This window comes from Phascolarctos cinereus, unplaced genomic scaffold, assembly GCF_003287225.1.
Source record: "Phascolarctos cinereus isolate Bilbo 61053 unplaced genomic scaffold, phaCin_HiC Scaffold_2;HRSCAF=192, whole genome shotgun sequence".
NCBI classification, from domain to species: domain Eukaryota; kingdom Metazoa; phylum Chordata; class Mammalia; order Diprotodontia; family Phascolarctidae; genus Phascolarctos; species Phascolarctos cinereus.
The window spans coordinates 14,882,335-14,910,294 of NW_027555625.1; the positions used below are offsets into that span (position 1 = coordinate 14,882,335).

The following is a 27,960-nucleotide window of genomic DNA, read 5'->3' on the forward strand; positions in this document are numbered from 1 at the left end:
GAAGTACATTTTTGATAATGAATTAATTAATTGAACTAGCCTTGCCAAGTTAGAAAGTGTATATATCATATTTGTAGTAGAATATAAGATTCCTGAGGCAAAGGACTGATTAATTTCTTTTTAACTGAAGTGCCTAGAATAGTGCTTGACTCATAGTTGGTATTTATTAAATGCATTGCAGCAGAATTGAATTGAATCACATTTCTTATACTCTTTATTCTTCATAATGGTATGCATGTTGATTAGCTGAATTGTATAATGAGAGCTCCTCTTTCATGAATCTTCCCTGAGCTTTATTACATTCTGGCAGTTGTGAGATTGCATTGAAAATTTAGGCCAACTGGAGAGAATTTATTTATGTTTATTTACCCTTTGTAATTTTTTCTCAACTATTACTCCAAGAATAACTGTATTATTTGGCTGATTTGCATATAACATCTTCAGGTCTAGTTTTTACTGAAGTAATCATTAAATAGTGCATGATATCCTTTTTATATCTTTCTGAGGACAGGGGAAAATTCAAAGAAGTAGACCTACCTTAAATCACACCAATGCCATTTTTTTTTCCTGAAAAGAATTAGGATACTTGGAAGAGAATAGGGGAAAGTACATATCTGTGGGTCCTACTAAGAGCTAGGAAACATGTGGTCTAGAGGACAATAGGGTAGCCCTGGAATTCAGGACAATAATTTCAGGCACTATGCAAAGCAGTTTACGCCTGAATGGGTCTGTTACTCCATTTATAAACCCTGAGAATAAGACTTGGTGATGCCTCCCAGAAAGATCTCAAGGAAAAATGAAATCATGTTTGTAAACATTCTCTCAGATCTGCTATTTACTGTGTGATTTTTGTTAAGTCTTAAAATCTTTCCATATCTGTTTCCATATCAATAAAATGAAAGTGCTAAGACAGATGATTTCTAGGGGTTCTTCACCTCTAAATCTATTCTTCTAAGATTCTGTTTTAAAGTGTTACCCCATAAAAGATATTGTGTCATTTTTTTTACACTTTTGCTACTGTTGCTTTGGAGCCTCTGGTAGAGTAGAAAGGCTACTTGACTTTGAATCCGTTTATATCACTTTTGTGTGACTATTTGCCGCTTAATCACTCCTGGACTCTGTTTGTTCCTGTGTAAAAGGAGAAGGGGTTGGGTTATATGAGACATTGTGCTTTAGTGGTTACACCACTGGTCTTAAATTCAGGAAGCCTGGGGTTCAAATTGGGCCCCAGACACTATTAACCTAGGCAAGTTAATTAACCTTTTTGCTCTTGTTTCCTCATCCATAAAGTGAGGTGGCTGGACTCAGTGACCTTGAAGCTCCTTTGTATCTCTAAATCTGTGAATCTGTGACCTCTGTGTTGCCTCTCAGTTCTAAATCTACAATCCCATGGTTTCTAAATCAACAAACTATTGATAATATGGGACATTTATTAAAGAGCTCTTCTATTCAATTCATTCACTTACTCAGTAGTAAGCATGTACTATGTGTAATGCAGTAGAAACTCCTCAGAGATCGAGAATGCTTAGGCAATGAGGTGTGTTAAATAAGTTATGATTATAAGCAACAACACTTTGACATGACCCCTTGACCATGGAAGCGTAATGTTATTCTCATTATTTTTCAGGGACCTTTTTTTTGGGGGAAGAGGTTAGGCAATGGAGTTAAATGACTTGCCCAGGGCCACACAGCTAGTAAGTGTTATGTGTCTGAGGCCAGATTTGAATTCAGGTCCTCCTGAATCCAGGGCTGGTAGTATATCCACTGTACCACCTAGCTGCCCCCCAGGGACCTTTTTTTCAAAATATGATCTACACCTCTCTATGTCAGTAAATACTTTATATTGTGAACTTAAAAAAAAAATCCACAATTTCATAGATGGAAGTATTTTGAATTAAGTGGATTGGATCCTTTCATTGAGTAGATAGATTCGCCAGTTACTATGAAAAGGACCATAACCTTTTGGCTATCCTGCTTTGAAACAACCTATTTTGAACTATTCCCTTTTGTGTCTTTCATAAAATCCCAGAATTTCAGAAATGTAAATACCTCCAAAGTCCTGTATTCCATCCTCTACAGTATCAGTGATTACATGTTCTGTTATTCACTCATTTTTCAATCATGTCTGACTCTTTGTGACATTGGGGGTTTTCTGGGCACATATACTATGGTCATTTGCCTTTTTCTTGTCCAGCTTATTTCATGGATGAGGAAACTGAGGCAAAAAGAATTAGGTGAATTACTCAGGGTCACATTTCTAATACGTGTCTGAGGTTGGATTTGAACTTAGGAAGATGTCTTCCTGACTCCAGGCCCAGCACTCTATCTGCTATGCCACCTAGCTGCTCCTAATGATTATAATACTAATGATTACATATTATACGTGGTTCTAAGTGCATACAACTAAATTACAACTAACACATAAATTTGAAATGATCGTTTTGAAGTCTTTTGAGTAAAAAAATAGTTTTTGAAATATATTTTTATAGTTGTTGATAATTATTAAAATTTCTAGTGTAACATTATGGGAGGATGAACAAATGAAACTTAGAATTACAGAGGCCTAGGTTCTAATTCTGCACCTCACAGGTTTTCGTTTATGTGAGCTTCAGAAACAATTTGCCTCAGTCTCAGTTTTGTTGTCTCTAACAAAGATGATGATGATGATGATGATGATGATAATAGTGCTGCCAATTATCTGACAGGGTTGTGGGCTTCAAATATTTAATATTAGGGAATAAGGTCATAGAGGCCAAGAATAGCTATATGACCCATTCAAAGTCATACATGAAGAAAGCGGCAGAATTTGAATATAAACCCAGGTTACATCATTCCAAATGCAGTCTTTCCATTATACTCTTCCAAGAAGTATAGAGTTTAACAGTTGGAAGAAACATCAAAATCCACAAAGTTTAATCCATACAAAAGGGCATTTCTATGATTGCATGTTACAAGTGGTTCTCTGGCCTCTTGTTTAAGACCTCCAAAGAGGACAGTGCGACATCTGCAAGAAAACATTCCAATTCAGATGTCTCTGACATGTAGGAACTTTTTTCTGATTTCAATCCTCAATTGGCCTTTTTCCACATTCTACCCCTTATTCCAGGTTCTACCCTCTGATGCCACACAGACAACTTCTCCATGTGACGGCTTCCCCCTGAGTCTTCTCTCATCTAGGAATACACTCCCAGATTCTCTAACTGATCCTCATAAGAAATGGTCTCAAGGCCTCAAATGATCTCTTCTGGACACACTCAAGCAGAACAATTTACTTTTTAAACTGGTATCGCCAGGGCCGTGCAAAATATTATAGGGAAGGTCCAACAAGGTCTGATATATTAGGACTAGCTCCTCGGTATTCCTGGATGATTGGCCCCTCTTGATGCCACCGAAGTTCATATAAACTTTTCTGGCTTCAGCTGTCACATTGCTGACTCACATATGAATTGTATTCCACTAAAACCCTCATATCTTTTCCCCAGTTGCATCTAACCATGCTCACCATCCCTTTTTACCCAACATCATAATTTATGAGTGAAGTAGAGTTTTATACTCAAGAACAAGATTTTGCATTTATCCCTACTGAAATCTATCTCATTAGATTCCACTCAAAGATTTCTTTTGATCTTATCATATAGTGTGTTACCTAAGTCTCACATATTTCTGTCAAAAGGACATGTGATCAATATACTCTGTGAGGAACAAATGAGGAGGTGGATTATCATGAACAAAAACATTCTGGATGCCTTGAAACTCTGTCTTTCCTGTTTCTCTATATTTCTTTCTCTCTCTGTACCACTTTCTTCATCTCTCTATCTCTGTCTCTGTATATACATACATACATACATATATACACACACATGTATTCATATTTAAGTTAGGTGAAGATCATATATGTGTGGATATATGACATACATATGTATATATACAATTCTGTTTCAGACATTTACTAGCTGTGGAACCTTGGGCAAGGGGTTTATTTCTTTTAATTGGTAAAATGAAGAGATTGGATAAAATGACCCCTAATGACCCTTCCAGTGTTTGACAGACATTCCTCCTCTCCTAAGTCTTTTTTAAGTTCCTTCATTTTTTCTCCTGAATCCAGGCTGGTACATTTAAATAGCTCTATGGCTATGTGCTCATACGTTGAAACTCATTGGATCTCATGATCTTGTTCTGTAAAATGATTTTGGCAGCACTCATACTTTTTGCTTCATAGGAACACAGTAATGAAAATTTAAAATAAATAAATAAAAAACCTTCAAGTAGGGAAGAAATGGGAATTCTCCATATAGCTTTGTTTTGTAGCTTAAGCATATATTTCTATTAATACGATAATATTTAAAGCTTATTAGGCTCATCATTTCCTCCACTGCCTCTTCATATGGCTAATGTATAGCCCTAAACAAAAATGTCTGCCCTCATTTTGTGAGATTTTGTAAGAGATGACTGAAGTCCTCCAAATGTCCAGGTGTTCTGGTTGCCACTTTTCTCCCCTGAAACTTGTATTCAGCCTGTTGTTTCATCCACTGCTTTAGGGGCCTGAATTGGAATGGGGAGGAGGGCCAGAGGAAGGGGTTGTTTTGCTTGTTTTCCTGAAATAAATGATTTCCCTCTCTTCCTGGCATATTGGTTTCTTTTAGGAGGCATTTCTCATCCCCCTACCCCTAACTATTTGTCAAGTGTGATTCTGATCCTAACTTTGCTATTTATTCCCTGCTCTCTTCTCTTCTGTTCATTTTTATTTTAAAGACCTATTCTCTGATTTTGAGCTTGGATTTTGCAGCCATCACCAGAGAACAAGAAGGCTTCTGTCCCTCATTTTGGTGACATAATCTCAATCTTTTCACATTCCACTCTTCTGAGTAATTCTCATTTTTTTCCCTTAGTGCTCATATGCTTTTTTTAATTTTACTTGTTTCTTGGTTAACAATGCACATTCTCATTGAAAATCAGATGCAGAAGGAATCTTAGAGATTTAACCTAATTTTTTTTTTATTTGATAGGAAATAATAATAGATGAAATTGATGTTGTGCCTTAGGTTTTTAAAGCACTTTACACATATTATCCAAATTTACTCTCATAGTTATCGTGTGTGATAAATGCTCTTAATAGACCTCCTGTATAGATAAAGAAACTAAGTCTCCTAAAGATTAAATGACTCAGTGAAACACAGTACATATCAAGAGGGCAATATGAATTAAGGTTTTCCTGACTCTAAGGAGAGTGATCTATCTCCTATACCAGTCTGACCTTTGGGAGGTGAAGGGTTTTGGGTTTTTGTTTGTTTTTTGGTCTATTTTTGTCTGTTTTTTTTTCCAAAGTCAGGCTTACATATTTGTGTTTTGCCTGATTTTTGTTCACAGATAAAAGAGATATTCTTGAATTTGTAAAAGATATTTTTTCTTTGTTGTTGATACTTAAAATTTTATTAAAAATGAAGACTGACCATCAATAAACCATCTTCTGTACCTGTTTTACCTTCTATCAATTGCTCTTATATTTGCATTAACAGAGGAGACACAAGGGGAAAATATGCCCACAGTCTACCAATACTTAAAGACTCTAGAGGACCCGTGATGCCATCAATTTGGATTTTAGGTCCAGTAATAAAGATACAGCTAATCACTTACCCCCATTTAATAGTATCTATTACCTGTCTTCACCTACATTTGCCAAAGCCAGTTGATCTGTTGGGCTTTGATTTACCTAAACATTAAGAGGAAGGCATTGAGGACCATGGACTGTATGTTGGCTATTACTTTCTCTCCTCATCTGGTTTACACATTTTTTTTTCTTCTGTCAAACATTGTTTGGTCATTTCAGTTATATCTAACTCTTCATTACCCTATTTGGGGTTTTCTTGGCAAAAATATTGGAGTAGTTTTCCATTCCCTTCCCTAGCTCATTTTATAAGGAAGGAAACTGAGGCAAACAGGTTTAAGTAACTTGTCCAGAGTCACACAACTAGTAAGAATCTGATTTCAGAGTTGAACAAATGAAGATAAGTCTTCCTGACTCTAAGCCTGACACTCTATCCACTGTGCAACCTAGGTGTGGTGCATTGTTTGATGGCAATTTTATGCTACTTCTACCAATAATTTATTCTGCAATCATTGACTTAACATTTACTAAATTTAGACATTATGCGAAATGCTAGAGAAGCAAAACAAAACAAAATAATTCATCTTAGCCATGAAAGAGGTAACATTTTAATGGGAGGGGCATAATTCACATAAAGAGAAAGTATGGAATAAATGAGAGGTAACTATAGAAGGTCAGGAACTACCAGCTGGTGAGAGAGGGAATAGCTCCTTCAGAAGGTGGGATTAAATTAAGGGTTCTGAGAGACAGAGGAGAGCGGAAAAGCATTCTGGGTATGCAGAACAATCATTGTAAAGTCAAGGAGATAGTAGATACATCATTTGTGACAAATGTTAGCCATTATGGCTAGACCATAAATTGTGTAGAGGGGAGTAATGTATAAGAAAACTGTGTAGATAGAAAAGGGCTACATTATGATGAGTTTTAAATGCTGCTTCTCCTGCATAATTATTCCCTTGTCAACCAACTAGCATTTATTAAGAACTATGAGCTCAAAAGTCTTAAGTAGTGGGAATAAAAATACAAGTAGAAGAAAAACTGTCCCTACCATTAAGGAGCTTACATTTTAGTTTAGTTATTTTTTTTTCCTTTTTGGTGAGGCAATCAGGGTTAAGTGAGTTGCCCAGGGTCACACAGCTAGCAAGTGTCAAGTGCCTGTGACCAGATTTGAACTCATTCCTCCTGACTCCAAAGCCAAAGCTCTATTCACTGCACACCTAGCTCCCCTGGAGCTTATATTTTAATGGAAGAAGATGACATATCAAATGAACCTGAAAAGTGGAATCCAGAGAAGGGTAACTGGGACTGGTGAATGGTAGATGAAGCCCTGAGTGATAACTGGGGAGGAATGAGACAGAATCGACCTTGGTATGCTTCTTAAATGGTTCTGGGAGTAGTCATTTAAAGGCTACCCTCCTTCACAGAAGGTTCTGTGAGGAAAGATCCAAAGAGATGGAGAAGCTTCAGGGACAGGGAATCTTTTCAACCTGTTATTTCCAGAAAGAATTTGAGAGTTCAGGATAGAAGGATTGTGGAGGAAGTATGGAGTACAACCTGGAGAAGAATGATTCTGGAATGTGTATTCACACTCATCCTTACCATGAATGGCTCCATTGTCCTTTGGGTCATGTTCAACTTCACTTCTGGAGGATAGTGATGTATTTTAAAGTTCTCATGCAATAAACAAAGCAAAATATCCCATATATGTCCCATATTTCCCATTCATATATTTACCATCCTTGTGGAGACCCTCATCAGTACTTAACCAGATCATTTCAATGACTGTCAGATTGGTTCCCCTCACATTATTCATTTCCCCAATCCCATACAGCCATCAATGTGATATTCCTAATGTGTAATGTCTCTTTATATTATCTTCCTTCTTACAAATTATTGTGGCTCTCCATTACTTCCAGGACCAAATTTAAGTTCTGTGTTTGGCATTTAAATATATTTCTAACCAGAAACTTTTCTACCTTTCCAGGCTTCATATTCTTTAATGTCCTCTAGCCACTCACCAACTAAACATCCTGGTAGATTTGCTCTTCCTGATATATGACACTCCATCTTCTGTCTTCATGTATTTTCACTGGCTGTCTGGAAGTTTCTCTTTCACTTCAATGTCTCAAGATTCCTGGCTTCTGTTAGACTCAGCCCAAATCCCATGCTTTGCAGGAGGCCTTCCCCAGTAGCCCCAGCTGAATGTTTCCCTCCGAGATTACCTTCCATCCATTCTATACACACTGTACACGTACCTAGTTTCACAAATGTACCTAAATCCTGAGAGGGAGATGTAGTCATTCTCTGACTGGGATAGTGAATCCAGAAACATACTGAAAACACGTCAGAGAAATATTAGGCTGTTCACATTTTTGTGGGAACTCTGGTGAAATTCTGTACCCAGTCCTTTCCTTAATGCATGTGCTAGATTTCAGAACTAAAGAAATTGGTAGTTAGATAATGTCTTATGAACATAGAGGGTCATGGAAGTATTTTCACCAGGAGAGGTTCTAGGTCCCAAAGCTCTGAACCAGAAAGTGTGTGTGTGTGTTGAGAGAGAGAGAGAGAGAGAGAGAGAGAGAGAGAGAGAGACAGACAGACAGACAGACAGACAGAGACAGAGACAGAGAAAGAGAGAGATAGAGAAAGAAAGAGGGAAACAGATAGAAAGAGACAGAGACAGAGAGAAATAGAGTCAGAGAGACAGAGAGAGAAAGATAGAGAGACAGAGAAAGAGGCAGTCAGATGGATGGAGACAGACAGACAGAGACAAAGAGATAGAGAAAGAGAGAGAGACATGGAGAGGAAGAGACAGAATGTGTTGTAGGGGGCATATTAGAGGAAAAGGGAGGGAATGAAGTGTCCTAGTCCTTAGGATCCAGTAGTAGCTAGTATACAGCCACCATGAATAACTTGTTTGGTATCTAATTTCTGGTTGATACAGTCATTTCTAGTCAACTCCAGTTGTCAAATCACTTTGGGGAAAATTCTATCTGTTCCAGAAATGTGGCTAGAAAGAGTACTGGAATACCATGTAATCTCACATGCCTACCAGCCATGTGATGCTTGGCAAATAATTTACCTCTTTCTGGCTCACTTTCATCATTTATAAAGTGGGATGATAGTAGCATCTACATCAGAATGTTGTTGTCAGAATAAGTTCAATTGAAATTATATCTATAAAATGCTTTGCAAAATTTTGAGGGCTATATGCTTATTATCTATTAATATTATTTACTTACAAAATCATTTATTAAATCGAGTAATCATCATCATCCTCATCATCATCTACATGTTGTCTCCCTCATTAGAATGTGAATTCCTTGAGGGCAGGAATTGTTTTTAAATTTCTTTTTATTCCACACATTTAGCACTGTCTGGGACATATTAAGGGCTTTAACAATACTTACCCTTTTGCTCCATATTTCAGCCCCAATACCTTCTTGAATCTGGATTTTGATTCAAAAAAAGGTCGGGTTCAGATCTCTCCTGAGACACTCACCAAGTGTTTGAACATAGAGCAAATGCTTTAATTCTCTTTGTCTCAATTTCTTACTGTAAATAAGGAGATTGTACTGGATGATCCCTAAGGTTCCTTCAGCTCTGAATCTGTTGTTCTATGATCTTCTGATGACTGGGGGTAGCAGATATCCATTCAAATTACCCCACCTGGATTTCTCTGCTGCCCCAATACCAATCAGCCCAACCTATGATTGATAGCATCATTATGAGTCTCCAATGTCATTATCAACTATGGTTGAACGTACTTTCAGTTCAATGTTTAAAGGTAGCGAGATTAAAACTATTTGATGAGTCTTTACAACTTGTAGCAAATCATTATTACTTCCTCCACTCACCATTGTGATGTTATTAATTGTGATGAATTACTTTGATATTCAGTAAGTCTGCAATATTTTATTCCATATGAATTTGCACAATAAATTAGCATGAGAGACTTAACTGTCCAAGAACTAATATTAAATCACTGCAGAACACCTGCAATATCAGAACAGGAACAAAGAATTAATGCTCTGAGAAAGGAACCTGACCAATTCCAATCAACCAATAACAATTCCTTTGTTAAGCATTTAGTATGTGTCAAAATCTGGACTGAGCACTGAGGATACAAAAACCAGGAAGAAACTAATATTTTAAAGACAGAAGTGGCATTTATACAGATTGACACATATAAGACACATTCAAGTAGATACAAAGTAATCTCAAAGAGGAAGAGAGTGAGGGAAGAGGAAAGCCTCCTGCAGAAGGTGGGGTTTGAGCTGACACTTGAAAGAAGGCATGGAGACCAAAACATGCCAGTGAGGAAGGTGAGGATTCCAGTCAGGGCAATCAGACACATAAAAGTAGAGAAATCCCCCCAAAAATATTTCTAAGTAGTCTACAATTATTAAATTGATCTGTTTCCTTTGCTGATGCTTCCAACAGATGACAATGTGAAAGATTAAAATGTAAAAATATTTGTCATGTTCTGACAAAGGCAGAGTGAGTTCAGTGTTGGATTCATATTGATTAAATCACAAAAGTATATTGTTCTGAAACCAGGGCAGCGGCCCTAAGGAACCTCTGTCATTCCTTCCATATGTAGCTTTCCAAATGTGAGGAGGCAGTGATTCCGTTAAGGTAAAGACAAATCCCCATCTTCTTCAGGGGATCTGGCCTCCGAAAGCATTGCTACACATGTTGCCTGAAGCCCCCCGAGGATGTCAGTTTCTTCAGATAAAGTTACCTGCTCTGTTGAATCTCCTCTCAATGACCATAAATAATTTTCATGTTTTCAGTTTTTGTTTGTTTTCTTTTGTTGTTTTGAAGTCTTTTTTTCTCTCATGAAGAGAAATTTATGCACTTGAATTTAATCAAGTACAAGATGCTATAGATGTTCAGAATCAACAAGGGTAAAAACTATTAGCAAAGACTTGCTGAAGTCTCTGGAGAGCTTTTTTGAAAAGCTGTGTTGTTATTGATGATTGATTGTTGTTTGTCTTATCATCACATTATTTTCATAGGTTTAGAAATACAAGGGTTATTCAACCTCCCTTCCCCATTTTTAACTAATTAATTTTTAATTTTCAACATCCACTTTCACAAGATTGTGAGTTCCAAATTTTCTCGCCATCTCTCTCCTTCCCCTACCCCAAGACTGAGTGCATTCTGAATACTCCTTCTGCTCTCTCTTGTATTACCTCCAATCTCTTATCTCTTTCCTTTTCTATTTTCTTATAGGATAGATTTCTATACCCCATTGTTTGTATATCTTATTTCCCAATTGCATGTAAAAACTTTTTTTTATTAATTTATTTTGATTTATCAACAATCACTTCCATAAGCTTTCGAGTTTTACGTTTTCTCACCCTCCAGTTCCACCTCCATTCCCAAGACAGCTATGCCTATAAATTTCTATTAAACATATTTTCACTTTAGTGATGCTGCAAGTAAGAATTAGAACCAATAAAAGGAACCATCAGAAAGAGGAAACAAAAAACAACAGAAAAAAAAAACCAGCAAAGAGTATACCTCAATCTGCATTCAAACTCCATAGTTCTTTCTTTGGATGTGGATAGCATTTTCCATCATGAGGCCTTTGGAGGTGTCTTAGATCTGTGTGTTGCTGAGGAGGGCTAAGTCTGTCAGTATTAGTCATCACACAACTTGGCTGTTACTGTGTACAATGTTCTCCTGGTTCTACTCACTTCACTCAACATCAGACCATACAAGTCTTTCCGGGTTTTTCTGAAGTCAGCCTATTAGTCATTTCTGATAGCACAGTAGTATTCCATTACATTCATATACCACAACTTGTTCAGCCATTCCCCAATTAATGGGAATCCTTTCAATGTCCAATTCTTTGCCACCAAAAAAAAAGAGCTGCTATGAATATTTTTGTACGTGTGGGTCCTTTTCCCATTTGTATGATCTCTTTGGGATATAGCCCTAGAAGTGTTATTGCTGGTTCCAAGGGTATAGACATTTTTATAGTTCTTTGAGCATAGTTCCAAATGGCTGTCCAAAATGGTTGGATCATTTCACAGCTCCGCCAACAATGCACTAGTGTTCCAATTTTCTCACACGCTCTCCAACATTTATCATTGTCCTGTTTTGTCATGTTAGCCAATCTGATACGTATGATGTGTACCTCAGAGTAGTTTTGATTTACATTTCTCTAATCAATACATATTTAGAACATTGTAAAAACAGTTTTTAACATTCACTTTTAAAACTTTGAGTTCCAAATTTTCTCCCTTCCTCCCTACTCCCCGGCCTTCATTAAGAAGGAAAGCAATTTGATACGTGTTATACATGTGCAGTCATGCAAAACTCTTATGTAATAGTCATTTTGGGAAGAATAACTATATTTCCTTCCATCCAATTTTGCCCCACCCCATTTATTCTATTCTCTCCTTTGACCTGTCACTTCTCAAAAATCTTTATTTCTGATTACACCTCGCCCAATCATCCCTCCCTTCTATCATCCTCTCCCCCTTATTGTGTTTTCCTCTATTTTCCTGCAGGGTAAGATAGACTTCCAAACCCAATTGAATGTGTATGTTATTCCTTCCTTAAGCCAAATCCAATGAGAGTAAGATTCACTCATTCCCTCTCACCTCTCCCCTTGTCCCCTCCAGTGTAAAATGCTTTTCTTGCCTCTTCTATGTGAGATAATTTATCCCATATTACCTCTCCCTTTCACTTCTCCCAGTATAATCCTCTCTTACCCCTTAATTTTATTTTTTAGATATCATCTCCTCCTGTTCAACTCAACCTGTGCCCCACCCCCGCCACATATATGTATGTCATCCAACTACCCTGATACTGAGAAAGTTCTCATGAGTTACAAATATCATCTTCCTATGTAGGAATGTAAACAGTTCAACTTTAATAAGTCCCGTATGATTTCTCTTTCCTATTTACCTTTCCATGAGTTTCTTGAGTCTTGTTTGAAATTTAAATTTTCCATTCAGCTCTGGTCTTTTCATCAAGAATCCTTGAAAGTACTTCATTTTATTGAACGTCCATTTTTTCCCCTTGAAGGATTATACTCAGTTTTGCTGGGTAGGTGATTCTTGGTTTTAATCCTAGCCTCCTTGACCTCCTCAATATAATATTCCACATCCTCTGATCCTTGAATCTAGAAGCTGCTAAATGTTGCATTATCCTGATTATGTTTCCATAATAGTTGAATTGTTTCTTTCTGGCTGCTTGTAATGTTTTCTCCTTGACCTGGATACTCTGGAATGTGGCTATAATATTCTTAGGAGTTTTCTTTTGGGATCTCTTTTGGGAGATGAATTGTGGATTCTTCCCATTTCTATTTTACCTTCTGGTTCTAGAATATCAGGGTAGTTTTCTCTGATAATTTATTGAAAGATGATGTCTAGGCTCATTTTGGATCATGGCTTTCAGATACTCCTATAATTTTATAATTATCTCCCCTCAATCTATTTTCCAGCTTAGTTGGTTTTCCAAGGAGATACTTCTCTGTCTTCTATTTTTCATTCTTTTGGTTTTGTTTTATAATTTATTGATTTCTCATAGAATCATTAGCTTCCATTTGCTCCATTCTAATTTTAAGGAATTATTTTCTTTAGTGAGCTTTTGGACCTTTTCCATTTGACCAATTATGATTTTTAAGGCATTCTTCTCATTGGTTTTTTTTTTGGACCTCTTTTGCTATTTGGATTACTCTATTTTTTAAGGTATTATTCTCTTCAGTATTTTGGGGGGTATCCTTTAGCAAGCTATTGACTTGTTTTTCATGGTTTTGTTGCATGACTCTCATTTCTGTTCCCAATTTTACCTCTATTCCTATTACTTGATTTTCAAAATCCCTTTTGAGCTCTCCCATGGCCAGAGACCAATTCTTATTTTTCTTGGAGGCTTCGGATGTAGGAGCTTTGACTTTGTTGTCTTATTCTAGTTATGGGTTTTGATCTTCTTTGTAATCAAAGTGAGTTTCTATGGTCTGAGTTCTTTTCCACTGTTTGTTCATGTTCCCAACTAATTACTTGACTTTTCAACTCTTGGTTAAGATAAGACTCTGCTTCCAGTATGGCTGGTGTACTGTCCCAAGCTTCAGTGGTTTTGTGCAGCTGTTTTCAGAGATGCTTCTAGGGGCCTATAAATTTTCAGTTCTTCCAAGGTGGTATGATCCAAGGAGACATGTTTACTTTTTTCCTGGCCTGTGATCTGGTCTATGAGTGACCACTTTTTTTTTTCCTTTGGAACTCTGAGGGGGATTCCCTCTCTAGTTCTGCCACAACCTTTGCCATTCCACCACTCCTCCTGGCCTCAGGACAACCAGCCAGGATTGCGACCCAGATCCAAGTGTGCACAAAGCAAGCAAATCCCACCTCAGCTTCAACAAACATATCCCTACCATCCCCCTCTGATCAGCTGCACAATCCCCCCACTGTTTGTGGGCTGAAAGCTGCAGAGGCAGTCAGAGCAGCTGCCCCAGGCTTGTGCCAGGGCTGGGACTGGGGCTGTACCCCTTTCACTCAGGTCTGACAGACCTTTCCTAATGACCTGCTAAGTTGCATGTTCCTTCTGTGGGTTCAGAAGTCTGGACACCACCACAGCTGACTGTGATTCAGTCTCCTGAGGCCTGCCTAAATAGCCCATGCTGAACGTTGCTTCTCTCCTAGCCAAGTGCAACAGACCTTTCCTATCAACTGTCCAGGTTGGGTTTGGTTGGACATTTGTTTCACTTTGTCTTTTTGTGGCTTCTGCTGTTCTAGAAATTTTTAGTCATTTTTACAGGTATTTGGAGGGGTTTGGGGGAGAGCTCAAGCAAATCACTGTTTTTACTCTGTCATCTTGGCTGTACTCCCCCATTCCCATTTTTAACTGATTAGAACTGATTATCAGAGAGGAGATTTATCAAGGGTTACATAAATGTTAACTAAAACGGTAGCTCGGTGAATATAAGTACAACCTCAGTTTTGTTGATCTGTCCCCCTCTGCCTAGTATAATGCCTACCACAAAATAGGCACTTAATAACCACTTGTTCATTGATGGATGCATTCACTTTTTTGTTAGTGTTGAGGTATTTCAGTTGTGTCTGATACTTTGTTATCTCACTTGGAGATTTCTTGGCAAAGATAGTAGAGTGGTTTGCCTTTTCCTTCTCCAACTCATTTTACAGATGAAGGAATTGAGGTAAAGTTAGGTGATTTATCCAGCACGTAAGCATTTGAGGAAATATTTGAACTCAGGAAGATGAGTCTTCCTGACTCCAAGTCTGACACTCTATCCAATGTACCCCCTAACTACCAGTAGTGCACTACACTACATTTTATATTTGGTAAATCTCCAAGACAGTAAGCGAACACTTCAGATCCCAGTAGGAGAAGTACACAACTAAGCCAAAGGCAAATAAGTGGGAAGTGATTACTCCAGAATTAAATTAACAACATGATGATTGCTACCTCCACAAATTCAAATTGGATAATTGATAGTAGCCTAGATGCCTATTGTAAAATAAATAGAGATAGACATATAGATAGGTAAAATCCTGTTTTCTACTCTTTCCCCCAGTACAACCTCAGAAAGGAGCCATCCAGTGGGGAATATCTATGGGGGACAGCCTTGTAACTTCATTTGATTAGGGAATTCCTGGAGGAGGAAGCTCCCTCTACCAGAACAGGTCATCTCGATCTCAGTAACTTGCTGTTTTGGAGTGATTTCTGGAAAACAAAAAACTTGAAATTTTTTTATCCAAAATCCCACTCCCAATAGGTGTCAGAGGGAACACTTGAACCTGAGTCTTCCTGACTCTAAGGCCAGCTTTCTCTCCTCTATCGATCAATCAACACTTAATTAGCACTGACTTTATGTCAGGCACTGTGCTAAGTTTTGGAATACAGTAAAAGGCAAAAGACAACCCCCTGCTCTCAAGGAGTTTACAAACTAGTGGAGAAGACAATATGCAAACAAATATATAAAAAGGAAGCTCTATACAAGGTAAAATTCATATATATGTATATGTGTGTGTGTATGTATACACATATAAAGATAAATGTGTGTTTTTGTATGTGTGTAAAACAAGGAAAACAATATAATTAAAAAGGGTTAGGGAAGGCTTCCTGTAGAAGGTGGGGTTTTAGTTGGGACTTAAAGAAGTCAGGGAGGTCAGTAGTCAAAATGGAGGATGTAAAGCATTCCAGGCATGGCTGACAGCCAGAGAAAATAACTGTGGCTAAGGGTTTGAGTGTCTTCTCCATAGATAGCCAGGAACCCAGTGTTGGTGGTTCAAAGAGTATGTATTGAGGAGGAAGAAGTAAAAAGATTGGAAAGGAAGGAAAGGCTTAACTCCTGAAGGACTTTGAATGCTCAGGATTAGAGTGGAGCCTGCTCCATGCTATGAACAGCATGGGTTAGACAGGGCTTTGACCATGTTACCAACACCTTGCCATTGGTAGCACACTGTGCCATGGGGTACAGCTCTCATATCAATATTCCTATCACTTTGGCATGTATCTACTCCAAAGCAGTAGAGACAATAGAATAAACCACTTCATGAAGAAAATGTCCACTATTAGACTATACTATGATACCACTTCTAATCTCTTCTGACTTATACAAAAGTATTTTCCCTCACAGTTGATAGTATTTCAAGTTATAGGTGTAGTGTTTGTTCATGATTCATATTGGATGTGCAACAAGCAATCATCCTTTAACATTTTTGTGAATAACCTTCCCCCTTTACTGGGCTCTGCTTTATATCATTAGCAGAATGCTAACAGCTAGTTTTTAAAAGCAGTTCAAATTAGCAAAATCATTTATCATCCAAACCTCACAATAACCCTCTAAGAGACTGTTCTATAGCTACCCATTTTACAGAAGACAAAGCTGAGGGGCAAGAGTTTAAATGATTCAGCCAGGGTTACATAGTTTGTACCTATTTGAAGGAAGGGGTTTTTATCACATATCACCGATATGTGAATAATTCCCAGGCCTCCTTTCAGGTGAAGAAGCTTTGAAATATTTTTGATGAAAAGCACCTCATATTCTATAGAGAGTCTCTTTGCTAGAATCCCATCAATGCAAAGATATATTAAGGTTTTTTATATGTGTCCATGTTCATGTGTGTGCATGTGCATATGTGTGTGTGTGTGGCTGGGAGGGTAACAATCATCCAGAGCTATTAAATTTCAACACTTTTCTATGTATTCCTCATTTACTTTGCATGCTTCAACCTCTAATTTAGCAATGGAAAAAAAAAAATATATATATATATATATATTTGTTGAGAACCTACTGTGTGAGATGTACTCTACTTGACATTAGGGATATATAAATAGATACAAAAGAGTCCTTATCCATAAAGATTTTATAGCCCACTGGGAGTTACATTGGGTACATGAATCATGTCATTTATGAAGTCTTTAGCATGTGGTCTGTGTTACAATAATTACTGGGGTTAGAAATTTAAAAAAAAATAACCTCTTACCTGAAATAGCTTGCATTCTGGGGGAATGTGGCATAAAGCTATTTATATAAAATATTACATATAACATTACATATATACATATATACATATATATCTATATACATATATACACATATATCTATATGTGCATATATGTATGTATATGTGTGTATGTATATATATACACATATATATACATATATATACATATATACATACATATATATGTATATATGTATATATATATACATATATATATATATATATATATATATATAGTATATTTTATGGTTTTGAGGGTAATCCATGAACTAAAGCCAGAGATTGTTGGACAAAGCTTGAATGTGCAGCTTGAATGATTTTTTTGAGGGCTTTCTTTTCCTGCCAATTTTGGGCCAGCATACTGTGAAGAACATGAGGATGGTTTGGACTAATTTTGAATTCAGGTGAAGGGAGCTGGAAACCCACCTGTGGGCTCTTTGGGCAAGAAGTATATAAGAAACATTCTATGGATTGAGCAGAAGGCTCCAAATAGAGCAGAAAACATTCTTGCAGGCTGTTCTTCCTGAGGTGTCATGGAGGGCCCTGAGACCTTTTTAACTAAGTTAATAATGTCCAGGTCTGAGAAATCCATTGCACCATGAGTGAAACCTCTCCCAAGACAAAATAATTCAAAAGGCTTCATGCAGGTGATGTGGAATACTATTTTATCCCTTAGTACAATTTTTAGAGTACAGTAGTTGCCTAATAAATGTTTGTTGATTTTTTTAAAGAAAACCAGACACTTTACAAACAAGAAATTATGATTAATAGAAGGTAAATAAGGAGCAGGATATCATGCACAAATGAAGGGATCCTATGTATGTGATTTCTGTAACTTGCAAAATTCAAGATTCTGGCATACGCCATTGCCATGGGCTCCATGTAGGCAGGTCTATTTTTACATGTGAACCTGGGAAGATGGGCATAAATTGGATCTTTGCAAATCCAATTGCCATTCACCATTATCTTTAATTATAATACTAGGGACTCTTTATCCTTCTTTCTCATTGATCTGTCATTCACAGTAGTTCTTAACTCTCTATCTTGATAACCTTGCTCCTCTCATTTCTCCCTCTACCCTCTGTTTCACTATCAACTAAGAATTAAATTAAGTCAAGTCAAATCAACAAACACTGTTTGAGATTCTAATGTTTGTAGTAAAGTAGGGGTCCACTGAAACTCATCCTACCTTGTATTCAGGGAATTCAAATGTGGAACATTTTTAATTCAATGAAAATAGCCTCTGGAGAAATGAAATGAACTCAATGATACTATTCTTTCCAGCCAACCCAATTAATCCACTTTTCTTCCCAGGCAGAAAAATTGTCAATTTCCTCCTTTCTGTTTTCCATTATATCCCCCATCCAAAATGAACAAGTATAACTGAATACACAATAAAAAAAGCCTTTCTGTATCACCCTAACCTCCCAGTCCCTCTCCCTGAAATTAGCTTGCATTTCTGTTGCATTCTTTTTGCAGTGATTTTTATGTTTATAACTTGTTTCTCCTGATGGACTATAAACTTATTGAGGGCAGGGATTGTTTCATTGTTGTCTCTGTAATCCCAAGACCTAGCACAGTATCAGAATATAATAAGATTTTAATGCATGATTTTGAATTGGCTTTATGGTTCCAATACATAGTAAACTTTGTAACTCCAATTGTTTATCTATAACTCCACACTGTCTTTCAACAGTTAGTTCTGACAACTACCCTCCCCAATGCTTCCTTTATACTTTGTACTTGTTTACAAACATATTGTTTTCACCCAGTAGAATATAAGCACCCAGAGTAAAGGAGCTTTTATTTGTCCTTGTATCTCTAATGACTAGCACAGTGTCTGTCACATAGTAGGTGCTTTTATTGTTCAATGGAACTGAATACCAATACAAGTTTGATTTTCTAGTAAAGAGACCATTCTGCTCTCCACATGGACACAAGAAAATGCAGCATGGAATAGGTGAAAGAGTGATTGACTCACAATCAGAAGACACTTGTATTTGAACCCTGTCCTTGACTCACACTCACATTGTGCCCATGGGGCATGAGTCTTTACCCCTCTGAGCCAATTTCCTTCTTTTAAATATGTGATAACCTGTCCAGGGTTCTTGCGGAACTTAAGTAAGATAATGCTTATAAAGTGCTTTAAGAATCTTTGAGTAGTGATAAAAATTATCTATTTTCCTTTATTCACTAGGTATTTCATGAAATGTATTTTTATGGACACTGTGGTCTTGGGAAAATATTACATGATCACTTTTCCTGACAATTTTGTGTGATGAATGCACCAACTTTGTGTCTTCCATTAGATTCTAAGATTCCTAAAGAGAGAAGCCATGTTCATTTTGGTTACTCTTGCAACATTCCCCCAGGGTCTACTTTACCAATTCTCTCTTGCACTAGGAAACAGGGTCCCAGAGGGAGATAGTATATCTCTTTCTCAGGATTCCATGGGTGTCCCCAAAGTATTGAATTTCAGTATTATGGTCATGAAGCTCCATCCACAAACATAAGCAAGTCTATGGGAAGAATTGGCTCAAATACAGAGTGCATCTAACATGAGACATTCATTCAGATACTGTCAAAGGGCAAACTCCTAACTACTGGTTACTAGCAAATCTGTTGAAAGTTCATAGACAGCACTCTTTTCTGGTTCAAGGGATCATGTCCCTTGAAGTTACCTCTCCCCTCATGTGACTATCTTTCTGCTTCCTGTGCCTCTGTTTATCATTGGTATGTCTTTGCTTGGGGCTGGATTTCCCACTGCTCCCTTCTCTCTGATAACAATAAAGAAAGATGAGAGAAACTTTCTGCTTCTCAGGAGAGCTGTTCTTCCTTAGGGGATTGCTCTAACTGGAATCCTCACTTGCAGATATGAAACCTTCCATCCCTGGCCTGAACCCTTCAATTCATTGAGATTAACTCAAGATGAGTTGCTAAAACGTTTATATTTAGATTGAATAGGCTTTACTGATACTAATAGCCAATGGCACTGATATCTTTGAGCAAATCTAATAAAGTTATGCCTTATAGAGAGATTACAGAGGCTAAACAATCTTGTTTACTCATATAAAACTCTATCATCAATATGGCCACTTCCCAACTGGAATAAACATTCTAAAAGGGGAGGACACATAAATATCTTCATCTTAAATTGTAGATGACTGTAAATCAGACATGAGAGGATCATATACCAATGACTTTTAGTCAAAAGCAACCCCCATATCCATCCAGGAAAATCTGCACATGAATCAGGTAAATTCTAAAATTTACATGATCAGCAATTATCCAGCTTCTACTTGGACAATGCCATTGAAGAGGGATTCCCCTCCTGTCAAGGTTCCCTGGTTCACCTTTGAACATTTGTCATTATCAGGGAAAAATATTCTTGGAAATGAAGCCTGCATTTACCTCTTTGTAGACTTCAGTGATCATTCCTGGTTTTTCCGACTGAGACCAAATTAAACAAATCTTACTAATGTCTGTATTGCAGCAGATTTTACATGATACATGCATTAGGGATTTTCCAAATGGCATGCTTCATGTGGTTTGAGTGGAAAGGATACCACTGAAGGAAGGGAGAACTGAGGTAATTAGGAGAAAAGGAATGGAAAAGTGTTTCCTCAAGGGGATGATATTTGAATTAGCTTTATAGGATGGATAAGAATCCAAAAAGGAGAGTGTGTTTTCCAGGCATGTAGTACATTGTGAACAAACACATGGAGGTAAGAGAATAAAGTGTGCTGGAGGAAGGCACAGAGAGGAAGGGGGAGAGACAGAGACAGAGAGAGAGACAGAGAGAGAGAGAGAGAGAGAGAGATGATAGAGAGAGAGAGAGAGATGATAGAGAAAGAGAGATAAATAGAGACAGATATAGACATCTTCTTTCAAGAAATTATCAAGGAAAACTGCCCTGATATTTTTGAATCAGAGGGCAAAATATAAAGTGAAAGAATCCATTTGACACCTTCTGAAAGAGATCCCCAAAGGAAAAATATTGTAGCCAAATTCCAGATTCTCCAGGTCAAGGAAAAAATATTTCAGGCAGCCAGAAATAAATAATTCAAGTCTTGTGGAAACACAGTCAGGATATCACAAGATTTAGCAGCTTCTACATTAAGGAACTGGAGGGCATGTAGTAAGATATTATGGAGAGCAAAGGAGATATGATTACAACTAAGAATCTCCTACCCAGCAGAGCTGGGTATAATCCTTCAGGATAAAAAATGATCATTCAGTGAAATAGGGGACTTTCAAGCATTCTTGAGAAAAAGACCAGAGCTGAATAGAAAATTTAACTTTCAAATACAAGATTCCAGTGAAACATGGAAGATGTAAATGGGAAAGAGAAATCATAAGACACTTATTAAGGTTGAACTGTTTACATTCCTTCATGGAAAGATGATATTTGTAACTCATGAGTCTTTTGTCAATATTAGAGTGGTGTGAGGGAAAAATATGTATGTAGATAGATAGATAGATGGCACAAGGTGTGTTGAAGATGAAAGGGTGATATCTGAAAAATAAAATTAAGGGATGAAAGAGGATTGTACTGGGAGAAGGAGAAAGGGAGAAGTAGAATGGGGTAAATTATGTCATATGAAACACACAAGAAAAGGCTTTTACAGTGGAGGGGAAATGGGGGAAGGTGAGAGGGAATGAGTGAATCTTGCATAGGATTTGGCTTAAGGAGGGAATAACATATGCAATGGGTATGGAAATCTATCTTACCCTTCAGGAAAATAAGGGGGAATGGGGATAAGAGAGGAGGGGGTTGATAGAAGGGAGGGCAGATTGGAGGAAAGGATGATCAGAAACAAATACTTCTGAGGAGGGACAGGGTCAAAAGAGAGAACAGAATAAATGAGGGGTGGTAGGATAGGATGAAGGGAAATATACTAAGTTTTTCACAACATTACTAGTATGGAAATGTTTTGCATGACTGCACATCTATAATCTGTACTGAGATGCTTGCCTTTTCAATGAGGTTGGGTAGGGAGGGAGGAAGAGAGAAAATTTGTAACCCAAAGTTTTAAAAATAGTTGTTAAAAAAATAAAAATTAAAGAAAGAGAGGCAGATAGACAGAGAGAGGCAGGGAGACAAAGGGATGTAGAGACTTCTCCATTCTGACTGGAACATAGAAAGTGGAGAGGGAACATAAATTGGATAAGTTTAGAAAAGAATTTGTGTATAAGGAGAGGATAAGCAGAGAATATAGTACTATGTCAGGTTTCTATTTAATAGAAAATTCTGAATTGTCCTGAGAGGCAAATAGTCATATCCCAGTTTAACTTTTTATTGTATTTTTACTTTGTAAAAATTTTATTTTTTTAAAATGTGATTTTGTAGCTGAAATTACTGTTTTAGATGGGAAGGTGGGCTACAAAATAACTAAAATTCTTCAGACTCAAAGCTTTTGTGATTCTCTTTCTCACTATTTTTTTGCATATTTTTAATTGGACTACAACTTTACAATTCTGTGAGTACACACATTCAAGAATGAGTGTTAAGTAATTCACTTTCTGTAAGTTCTGGGGGGGACTACATTCAGCTGAACTCAGAATGTACTTTTTTTTTCCCCATGGGGACATCCCTTTATTTTCTAATTTTAAAAGGTAGGAATACAAAGGATTACACATTGTGAACAATTAGAGACTTCAAGGATCATTTAGTAGAAGCCTCTCATTTTAGAGAGAATAAAACAGAGGCTAAGGAAAGGGAAATGACTAAGTCAGGGACACAAGGTCAGTAAGGCAAAGGTAGCCAGCATTGGACCAGACCTCTCAGGGGCTGGGGAGGGGCTGATCAAGGATTATAGCTAAGTCTTCTCTTGGCCTTGGGATTGGGCATGGCTGAGCACTTAGGAGGGTAGGAGGCAGATGATCTTTGGTTTGGGAGCTGTCCGATCATGTGACTGGGAGTGATGTAAGACCCTGAACCCTGGATCTGTCTGGGCCCCAAGACAGTCAGGAGTTGACCACTGGAGCAGCCAGAACTCTTTTCAGTTTCTGTACTGAGTCCTTCCTCCAAGGGCTGTAAGCATTTCATGCAGTGAACCTGGGCTAGCCCAGGGAGCCTTTGTGGGCCTGGTTCCAGAAAGATATTCCCAACTGCAAGTGAGAGTCTGATTTCTTCTTCTCAGAGCTTTGTATTATCTGGCCATAATCTATATCCTTCTGAGCTGGGAAGTGCTGGCTGGAGATCCTTGGGGAAATCTGGGCCTTTTCCTGCTTGAGTAGATCAAAGGGCATTTTGCCTGGGAGATCCAGGGAGGATAGAAGGCTACACCGCTTCACCAGCTGAGGGTAGATAGGGTCAAGCTCAGGCTGCATCTTATTTTCACAGGTTACAATCAGATCCTTTACCTCCATCTTGACTGCTGGAAGGCTGACAGCTCCTCTGTGGTTGGTGATGGTAGTGGTGGTGGTGTTGGCAGAGGGTGTCGGGCCCCTTCTCCATGTTGAGGTCTGCTCCCCTCAAGGACAGTAGCAAGGGCTGCGAGGATGCTTGTTTGACTATTGAATGGGCTGGATGGCCTCTGCTGTCCTCCCCAGCTCTGGAGGCTTGGAACCCTGAGAATGAATGAATGAATGAATGAATGAAGGGAGGTGATGGCAGTGATTGACCGAACTGCCTGAGAACTTCACAGGGTTCTTCCACAGGGAGAGAGAGAGAGAGAGAGAGAGAGAGAGAGAGAGAGAGAGAGAGAGACAGAGAGACAGAGAGAGAGAGAGAGAGAGAGAGAGAGAGAGAGAGAGAGAGAGAGAGAGAGAGAGGGAGAGAGAGGAAAAGAGGAGGAGAGGGAGAGAGGAGAGAGAGAGAGAGAGAGAGAGAGAGAGAGAGAGAGAGAGAGAGAGAGGGAGAGAGAGAGAGAGAGAGAAGGAGGAGGGAGAGGAAAAGAGGAGGAGAGGGAGAGAGGGGGAGAGAGACACAGAGAGAAAGAGACAGAGAGAAAGATAGGAGGGGGAAGGGGGAAGGGAGGAGAGAAGGAAATGGGGAGAGGGAGAGAGGGAGAGATAGGGAGAGAGCACGCGAGAGAGGGATCTCAGAATGTATTTTTAAATAGCTTATGGTCTCCAAGATATTCATTTCCATTTTAATGATTATGTAAGTGTGTGTCTTCTGTATACCCAAACATGTTTTATGTTCCAAAGTAAGTCTATCCATGAAGATGGTAAATAAAGTGTGTTCTTCAGAAGGAGGAAAATTGTGATTTATAATTTCACACTCTCTTTTGCACTTTAGATGGGATCAGGAATGTTGTTTTGTTAGGATGCTCATTCTTTTTTTTTCTGATTTTATTCCTCTTTAAGCAAGCATTAAAACTGGAGAAAAATATTGGCAATTGACTATCAAGGCATGAAAAACATCCATGTGCAGAGCTAAAGAAAAAAATCCAGTGTTAGCACTTTTCTGAAAACAGGGAAAATGTATATTACTGGACTGATATTTTTTTTAAATGGAGAGTTGAATAAAAGAGCCAAATCACCATGCTACATTTACAGAAAAATTCAAATAGCAATGGTTTTATAAAGAAAGAGAAACCTGCCAAGTGAAGACAGAAAACTGTGAAATGAAGACTGGAGGGATACCTAAATATTTCTTGACAATACACTGAGTCTTGGTAAAGGTAGCAATAGGAGGAAAACTCACCTTGCCACCATGGATTTAAAGATGGAAAGGATATCTCTAGAGATAATTTAGTCCAATCTATTCATTTTCCAGATGAGAAAATTGAGGCATACACACACATACACACACACACACAACACACAGATATAGTTATACACACATATATACATATACATATATGTATAAGTATGTGTCTATGTATATATATATGCATATGCATATATGTATATGCATGTGTGTGTGTGTGTGTATGCATGTATGGGGGACTTGTGCAAGTAAGTGGCTAAGCTGGGATACAAAACCAAGTCTTCTGCCTCAGAATCCATCTCATTCAACGCTGTGATAAGTTACCTCCATTGCCATTACAAATTTTGAATTTTTCTGTGTTACTGCATATGTATGGAAAGAAAATTTGAATTGTTTTCTTTGGATGTGTGTTTCAAAATTGAAGTATTTTCTGCCTCACATTTGTCGTTCACTTATGCTGCTACAATGTTAAGTTTTGTGGTGTATTTATTTCCCATAATCCTCTTTTTCACATGTGTACCATTGCTTTTGTTTCCTCTTTCCTTCAATGTAAATAATGATGATTATAATGATTAGAGTTGGACCTTTTTTTTAAAAAATTTCCCCTCTGAGAACTCTTCTCAGCTTGAAGGAACCTTGGATTCTCAACATTATGGTAGAGGAACAAATCTGAAGGTAGATTCCAACAAATTAGAAAGGTTTTGAGGACAAGCATATCTATGGATTTTCATCTATAGGAGCTGTTTCTGTGTCTGCAGAGTAAAGTGTTATATAGATGCTAGTAATTCTAATTAATGGAGAACTTAATGACTATATATTATATCCAATATTCTAGCCAGAAAGAACACATTTTTACCTTATAGGAATCCTTTTTTGTGAGGATTAAGTAAGACAATAAATGCAAAATAGATAACCATGTTATACGTGTTAGGTAATATTTTACATTTTTCCAGAGGGCTTTTGGATGTAAACTTTGACCATTGTCTCAAATCTACATTGTTCTCATTAAGCATAATATCATAGGTTACTGAATTGGAATGCACTTTTGTGCAGATGTTCTTCAAGCCCTTTATTTTACAGATAGGGAAACCTTGGTTTGGAAGAGCTATGATTAACCCAGGTCTCAATAGTAGTGACAGTGGGGAAATTTGAACTCAAGTCTTTTAACTCCAGATCTAGGGCTCCTTACACAATGTAGCAACAACATTATTCTTTCTGGGAATACATTCCAACTGTGGCTATTCATTCAGCTATCTTCATATACATGATTTTGGTGTTCAGTTGTGTTTGGTTCTTTGTGACAACATTTTGGATTTTCTTGGCCAATACACTGGAGTGATTTGCTATTTCCCTTTCCACCTCATTTTGCAGATCAGGGAATTCATGCAAACAAGGTTAAATGACTTCATCAGGATCACATTGCCCAGGTGACCTGCTCAGATCACAAGTGTCTGAGGCTAAATTTGAACTCAGGAAGATTCATCTTAATGGTTTCCTGCTCAGCACGTTATCCACTGTACCACCTATCTGCTTCTCATATACACGGTATCTGGCTAACTTGTGGGGCAGTGAGATAGTTGTATAAGACCACAAGCACACACTGTATTCATCAACATTTTAAAAAATTCCTCTTGTTTTTAAAGTCTTCTGAAGGATTTCAGCTGAGTAATCATCACTCTTTTTGTTGTTGATCTGTGTGTTTGTGTGTGTTTACTAATAAATCTGCCCTTTAACTCTAGCATCTTGGAAAGCAAGTGTCAACCCAGAACACATATTTTGACTGAAATATTAACCTCTGGAAATAAAGGATTATAACATAAATGCTGATACACCTTTTAAATTTGGCAGCTCTGTGGGGTACAACTTGGAAATCACTTTAAGAGGACATGAGGATAAAGCATAAATCCCAAACCAAAAAATATCTCAGTATTTTAAGTATTCTGTGGAAGATTTGGGAATCAGCAAAATAGTATTTTGCCTTCTTGGGTGGATGACTTCTGGGATTTTCCCATAAGGCTAAAGTAGGATGAATAAAAATGCCTAAGTGCCCTCCAGAGCAAATTGGTGCCCCTTCCTACCTAGTCAAGTGAGGGAAATGTCCCTTCCCTTAATTGTTGGAATGTTTTTAACTTTGTTTCACCAACCAAGTCATAATGAAGAATTTTTTCATTTGTGGCAGTTGACATCATCTTTGTTTGATGCAAATAGCTCAGTACATACCTCTCAGTTCAGTGGGATGAGATGGAATGGATTAGGGGTGTGTTGGTAAATGTTTAGCAACAAGCTCTTAAAAATGTATTCAAAGGAACTTGCAATTCAATTTGCATTAGTAACATTTCCTCCATTGCTTTCTTAAGTCTAGAAATCAACAAATCAATACATTGAGCCTTGAGTTATAACATTTGCTAATTTCCTCATTGTAATAGCTCATATTGAATATTAAACAATAGGCTCTCTGGAGCTGGTGCAAATTGGCTCCAGTCATCACTAGATGAGATGGGGAAAGGAAGGCGCTGGGAAAGCCATCATGTTAATCTTCTATCTGGTACCTTGCAATTGGAACAAGCCTTACAAAATAGGTGACAAGTCCTTTTGTTTCTAGACATGGGAATGCTAAGCTTATCCCTTTAAATCAGATGTCCAGTATGATGGAATGACAGAATTAGAGAGCTCTGCAGCCATTTACTCCAATCCATATGTGAAGTTTTCCCCATTACAACATACCAGAGACATGACTGAGAAGCCTCTGTTTGAAGATCTCCTGTTTGCAATGCCTTATTAGAGTTCTGCTCCTAAGGTTCAGGAATTTGTTGACATATAGGTGAAACAGTGGCTAAAACATGAAAGTTGGAGTCAGAAATACCTGAGTTTAAATCCAAGCCCAGGTCATTCTGACTGTGGAACCTTGAATAAGTCCTTTAATCTCTTTGTGCTTCAGTTACTTCATCTGTAAAATGGGAGTGATAATAGCATCTGCCACATTGCATTATTTCACAACAGCTCCAGATGTATTACTATATATAAAATATTTTGCAAATTTTAAAGCATTATATAAATACTATCTATTATTGTTGTTGCTATTTTTGCCTTCATTGTAACTATTATTATTTGTCTATTGGTTTTCTTTAGGCAGATATCTGAATATCCTTGTAACCTTGATTTTTTTTAATCTCTTCATGAAACTTGATCAAATGTCAACATCGGTGATA

At 37.6% G+C, this 27,960-nt stretch overlaps 1 protein-coding gene across 1 annotated transcript in view; it reads left to right on the forward strand.

The window, feature by feature from the left end:
* The window catches only part of LRRTM4 (leucine rich repeat transmembrane neuronal 4), an 868,928-nt gene that overhangs the window by 630,695 nt on the left and 210,273 nt on the right, over positions 1 to 27,960 (forward strand). The window lies entirely within an intron of this gene.